Below are 6,509 nucleotides of genomic sequence, written 5' to 3'. Positions count from 1 at the left end.
GAACGCGCTAACCATTGCGCCACGGAAGCCTAAAAATTAAATATTCGTCAGGTATTGTGGAAAAACTCTGACTTTTTACGTTACATTTGAGACCCCACAACACCGCTCCCGGGTGGGCTCGAACCACCAACCTTTCGGTTAACAGCCGAACGCGCTAACCATTGCGCCACGGAAGCCCAACAATTTAATGTTCGTCAGGTATTGTGGAAAAACTCTGACTTTTTACGTTACATTTGAGATCCCATAACACCGCTCCCGGGTGGGCTCGAACCACCAACCTATTGGTTAACAGCCGAACGCGCTAACCATTGAGCCACGGATGCTCAGAAATTAAATGGTTGTCAGGTATTGTGTAAAAGTTATGACTTTTCACGCTACATCAGAGACCCCACAACACCTCTCGCGGGTGGGCTCGAACCACCAACCTTTCGGTTAACAGCTGAACGCGCTGCGCGCTAACCATTGCGCCACGGAAGCCCAAAAATTTAATGTTCGTCAGGTATTGTGGAAAAACTCTGACTTTTTACGTTACATTTGAGACCCCACAACACCGCTTCCGGGTGGGCTCGAACCACCAACCTTTCGGTTAACAGCTGAACACGCTAAACATTGCGCCATGGAAGCCTAAAAATTAAATGTTCGTCAGGTATTGTGGAAAAACTCTGACTTTTTACGTTACATTTGAGACCCCACAACACCGCTCCCGGGTGGGCTCGAACCACCAACCTTTCGGTTAACAGCCGAACGCGCTAACCATTGCGCCACGGAAGCCCAAAAATTTAATGTTCGTCAGGTATTGTGGAAAAACTCTGACTTTTTACGTTACATTTGAGACCCCACAACACCGCTCCCGGGTGGGCTCGAACCACCGACCTATTGGTTAACAGCCGAACGCGCTAACCATTGAGCCACGGAAGCTCAGAAATTGAATGGTTGTCAGGTATTGTGGAAAAACTCTGACTTTTTACGTTACATTTGAGATCCCATAACACCGCTCCCGGGTGGGCTCGAACCACCAACCTTTCGGTTAACAGCTGAACGCGCTAACCATTGCGCCACGGAAGCCTAAAAATTAAATATTCGTCAGGTATTGTGGAAAAACTCTGACTTTTTACGTTACATTTGAGACCCCACAACACCGCTCCCGGGTGGGCTCGAACCACCAACCTTTCGGTTAACAGCCGAACGCGCTAACCATTGCGCCACGGAAGCCCAACAATTTAATGTTCGTCAGGTATTGTGGAAAAACTCTGACTTTTTACGTTACATTTGAGATCCCATAACACCGCTCCCGGGTGGGCTCGAACCACCAACCTATTGGTTAACAGCCGAACGCGCTAACCATTGAGCCACGGATGCTCAGAAATTAAATGGTTGTCAGGTATTGTGTAAAAGTTATGACTTTTCACGCTACATCAGAGACCCCACAACACCTCTCGCGGGTGGGCTCGAACCACCAACCTTTCGGTTAACAGCTGAACGCGCTGCGCGCTAACCATTGCGCCACGGAAGCCCAAAAATTTAATGTTCGTCAGGTATTGTGGAAAAACTCTGACTTTTTACGTTACATTTGAGACCCCACAACACCGCTTCCGGGTGGGCTCGAACCACCAACCTTTCGGTTAACAGCTGAACACGCTAAACATTGCGCCATGGAAGCCTAAAAATTAAATGTTCGTCAGGTATTGTGGAAAAACTCTGACTTTTTACGTTACATTTGAGACCCCACAACACCGCTCCCGGGTGGGCTCGAACCACCAACCTTTCGGTTAACAGCCGAACGCGCTAACCATTGCGCCACGGAAGCCCAAAAATTTAATGTTCGTCAGGTATTGTGGAAAAACTCTGACTTTTTACGTTACATTTGAGATCCCATAACACCGCTCCCGGATGGACTAGAACCACCAACCTATTGGTTAACAGCCGAACGCGCTAACCATTGCGCCACGGAAGCCCAAACAATAAATGGTCGTCAGGTATTTTGGAAAAACTTTGGCTTTTTACGTTACATTTGAGAACCCATAACACCGCTCCCGGGTGGGCTCGAACCACCAACCTATTAGATAACAGCCGAACGCTCTAAGCATTGAGCCACGGAAGCTCTGAAATTAAATGGTTGTCAGGTATTGTGGAAAAATTATGACTTTTCACGCTACATCAGAGACCCCACAACACCTCTCCCGGGTGGGCTCGAACCACCAGACTTTCGGTTAACAGCTGAACGCGCTAAAAAATGCGCCACGGAAGCCCAAAAATTAAATGTTCGTCAGGTATTGTGGAAAAACTCTGACTTTTTACGTTACATTTGAGACCCCACAACACCTCTTCCGGGTGGGCTCGAACCACCAACCTTTCGGTTAACAGCTGAACGCGCTAACCATTGCGCCACGGAAGCCCAAAAACTAAATGTTCGTCAGGTATTGTGGAAAAACTCTGACTTTTTACGTTACATTTGAGATCCCATAACACCGCTCCCGGGTGGGCTCGAACCACCAACCTTTCGTTTAACAGCCGAACGCGCTAACCATTGCGCCACGGAAGCCCAAAAAATAAATGTTCGTCAGGTAAAGTGGAAAAACTTTGCCTTTTTACGTTACATTTGACACTTCACAACACCGCTCCCGGGTGGGCTCGAACCACCAACCTATTGGTTAACAGCCGAACGCGCTAACCATTGAGCCACGGAAGATCAGAAATTAAATGGTTGTCAGGTATTGTGGAAAAGTTATGACTTTTCACGCTACATCTGAGATCCCACAACACCTCTCCCGGGTGGGCTCGAGCCACCAACCTTTCGGTTAACAGCTGAACGCGCTAACCATTGCGCCACGGAAGTCTAAAATTTAAATGTTCGTCAGGTATTGTGGAAAAACTCTGACTTTTTACGTTACATTTGAGATCCCATAACACCGCTCCCGGGTGGGCTCGAACCACCAACCTATTGGTTAACAGCCGAACGCGTTAACCATTGAGCCACGGAAGCTCAGAAATTGAACGGTTGTCAGGTATTGTGGGAAAACTCTGACTTTTTACGTTACATTGAGATCCCATAACACCGCTTCCGGGTGGGCTCGAACCACCAACCTTTCGGTTAACAGCTGAACGCGCTAACCATTGCGCGACGGAAGCCCAAAATTTAAATGTTCGTTAGCTATTGTGGAAAAACTCTGACTTTTTACGTTACATTTGAGATCCCATAACACCGCTCCCGGGTGGGCTCGAACCACCAACCTTTCGGTTAACAGCCGAACGCGCTAACCATTGCGCCACGGAAGCCCAAACAATAAATGGTCGTCAGGTATTTTGGAAAAACTTTGGCTTTTAACGTTACATTTGAGAACCCATAACACCGCTCCCGGCTGGGCTCGAACCACCAACCTATTAGATAACAGCCGAACGCTCTAAGCATTGAGCCACGGAAGCTCAGAAATTAAATGGTTGTCAGGTATTGTGGAAAAGTTATGACTTTTCACGTTACATCAGAGACCCCACAACACCTCTCGCGGGTGGGCTCGAACAACCAACCTTTCGGTTAACAGCTGAACGCGCTGCGCGCTAACCATTGTGCCACGGAAGCCCAAAAATATAATGTTCGTCAGGTATTGTGGAAAAATTCTGACTTTTTACGTTACATTTGAGACCCCACAACACCGCTCCCGGGTGGGCTCGAACCACCGACCTATTGGTTAACAGCCGAACGCGCTAACCATTGAGCCACGGAAGCTCAGAAATTGAATGGTTGTCAGGTATTGTGGAAAAACTCTGACTTTTTACGTTACATTTGAGATCCCATAACACCGCTCCCGGGTGGGCTCGAACCACCAACCATTCGGTTAACAGCTGAACGCGCTAACCATTGCGCCACGGAAGCCTAAAAATTAAATATTCGTCAGGTATTGTGGAAAAACTCTGACTTTTTACGTTACATTTGAGACCCCACAACACCGCTCCCGGGTGGGCTCGAACCACCAACCTTTCGGTTAACAGCCGAACGCGCTAACCATTGCGCCACGGAAGCCCAACAATTTAATGTTCGTCAGGTATTGTGGAAAAACTCTGACTTTTTACGTTACATTTGAGATCCCATAACACCGCTCCCGGGTGGGCTCGAACCACCAACCTATTGGTTAACAGCCGAACGCGCTAACCATTGAGCCACGGATGCTCAGAAATTAAATGGTTGTCAGGTATTGTGTAAAAGTTATGACTTTTCACGCTACATCAGAGACCCCACAACACCTCTCGCGGGTGGGCTCGAACCACCAACCTTTCGGTTAACAGCTGAACGCGCTGCGCGCTAACCATTGCGCCACGGAAGCCCAAAAATTTAATGTTCGTCAGGTATTGTGGAAAAACTCTGACTTTTTACGTTACATTTGAGACCCCACAACACCGCTTCCGGGTGGGCTCGAACCACCAACCTTTCGGTTAACAGCTGAACACGCTAAACATTGCGCCATGGAAGCCTAAAAATTAAATGTTCGTCAGGTATTGTGGAAAAACTCTGACTTTTTACGTTACATTTGAGACCCCACAACACCGCTCCCGGGTGGGCTCGAACCACCAACCTTTCGGTTAACAGCCGAACGCGCTAACCATTGCGCCACGGAAGCCCAAAAATTTAATGTTCGTCAGGTATTGTGGAAAAACTCTGACTTTTTACGTTACATTTGAGATCCCATAACACCGCTCCCGGATGGACTAGAACCACCAACCTATTGGTTAACAGCCGAACGCGCTAACCATTGCGCCACGGAAGCCCAAACAATAAATGGTCGTCAGGTATTTTGGAAAAACTTTGGCTTTTTACGTTACATTTGAGAACCCATAACACCGCTCCCGGGTGGGCTCGAACCACCAACCTATTAGATAACAGCCGAACGCTCTAAGCATTGAGCCACGGAAGCTCTGAAATTAAATGGTTGTCAGGTATTGTGGAAAAATTATGACTTTTCACGCTACATCAGAGATCCCACAACACTTCTCCCGGGTGGGCTCGAACCACCAGACTTTCGGTTAACAGCTGAACGCGCTAAAAAATGCGCCACGGAAGCCCAAAAATTAAATGTTCGTCAGGTATTGTGGAAAAACTCTGACTTTTTACGTTACATTTGAGACCCCACAACACCTCTTCCGGGTGGGCTCGAACCACCAACCTTTCGGTTAACAGCTGAACGCGCTAACCATTGCGCCACGGAAGCCTAAAAATGAAATGTTCGTCAGGTATTGTGGAAAAACTCTGACTTTTTACGTTACATTTGAGACCCCACAACACCGCTTCCGGGTGGGTTCGAACCACCAACCTTTCGATTAACAGCTGAACGCGCTAACCATTGCGCCACGGAAGCCTGAAAATTAAATGTTCGTCAGGTATTGTGGAAAAACTCTGACTTTTTACGTTACATTTGAGATCCCATAACACCGCTACCGTGTGGGCTCGAACCACCAACCTTTCGGTTCACAGCCGAACGCGCTATCCATTGCGCCACGGAAGCCCAAAAAATAAATGTTCGTCAGGTATTGTGGAAAAACTTTGCCTTTTTACGTTACATTTGACATCCCATAACACCGCTCCCGTGTGGGCTCGAACCACCAACCTTTCGGTTAACAGCTGAACGCGCTAACCATTGCGCCACGGAAGCCTGAAAATTAAATGTTCGTCAGGTATTGTGGAAAAACTTTGCCTTTTTACGTTACATTTGACACTTCGCAACACCGCTCCCGGGTGGGCTCGAACCACCAACCTTTCGGTTAACAGCTGAACGCGCTAACCATTGCGCGACGGAAGCCCAAAATTTAAATGTTCGTTAGCTATTTTGGAAAAACTTTGGCTTTTTACGTTACATTTGAGAACCCATAACACCGCTCCCGGGTGGGCTCGAACCACCAACCTATTAGATAACAGCCGAACGCTCTAAGCATTGAGCCACGGAAGCTCTGAAATTAAATGGTTGTCAGGTATTGTGGAAAAATTATGACTTTTCACGCTACATCAGAGACCCCACAACACCTCTCCCGGGTGGGCTCGAACCACCAGACTTTCGGTTAACAGCTGAACGCGCTAAAAAATGCGCCACGGAAGCCCAAAAATTAAATGTTCGTCAGGTATTGTGGAAAAACTCTGACTTTTTACGTTACATTTGAGACCCCACAACACCTCTTCCGGGTGGGCTCGAACCACCAACCTTTCGGTTAACAGCTGAACGCGCTAACCATTGCGCCACGGAAGCCCAAAAACTAAATGTTCGTCAGGTATTGTGGAAAAACTCTGACTTTTTACGTTACATTTGAGATCCCATAACACCGCTCCCGGGTGGGCTCGAACCACCAACCTTTCGTTTAACAGCCGAACGCGCTAACCATTGCGCCACGGAAGCCCAAAAAATAAATGTTCGTCAGGTAAAGTGGAAAAACTTTGCCTTTTTACGTTACATTTGACACTTCACAACACCGTTCCCGGGTGGGCTCGAACCACCAACCTATTGGTTAACAGCCGAACGCGCTAACCA

The 6,509-nt window shown here is 47.7% G+C and overlaps 1 non-coding gene across 1 annotated transcript; it reads right to left on the bottom strand.

Moving 5' to 3' along the window:
- Positions 1 to 5,422: 5,422 nt before the first annotated feature.
- TRNAH-GUG (transfer RNA histidin (anticodon GUG)) lies at positions 5,423 to 5,495 on the bottom strand. Its single transcript has one exon. It is a non-coding gene; the product is annotated as a tRNA-His (tRNA).
- Positions 5,496 to 6,509: the final 1,014 nt, after the last annotated feature.

This window comes from Phalangium opilio, unplaced genomic scaffold (assembly GCF_054372755.1).
Source record: "Phalangium opilio isolate 3A_F unplaced genomic scaffold, DU_Popi_V2 ptg000505l_1, whole genome shotgun sequence".
Lineage (NCBI taxonomy): Eukaryota > Metazoa > Arthropoda > Arachnida > Opiliones > Phalangiidae > Phalangium > Phalangium opilio.
The sequence above is the reverse complement of the archived record's forward strand: the minus strand, read 5'-3'. Positions and strand labels throughout refer to the sequence as shown.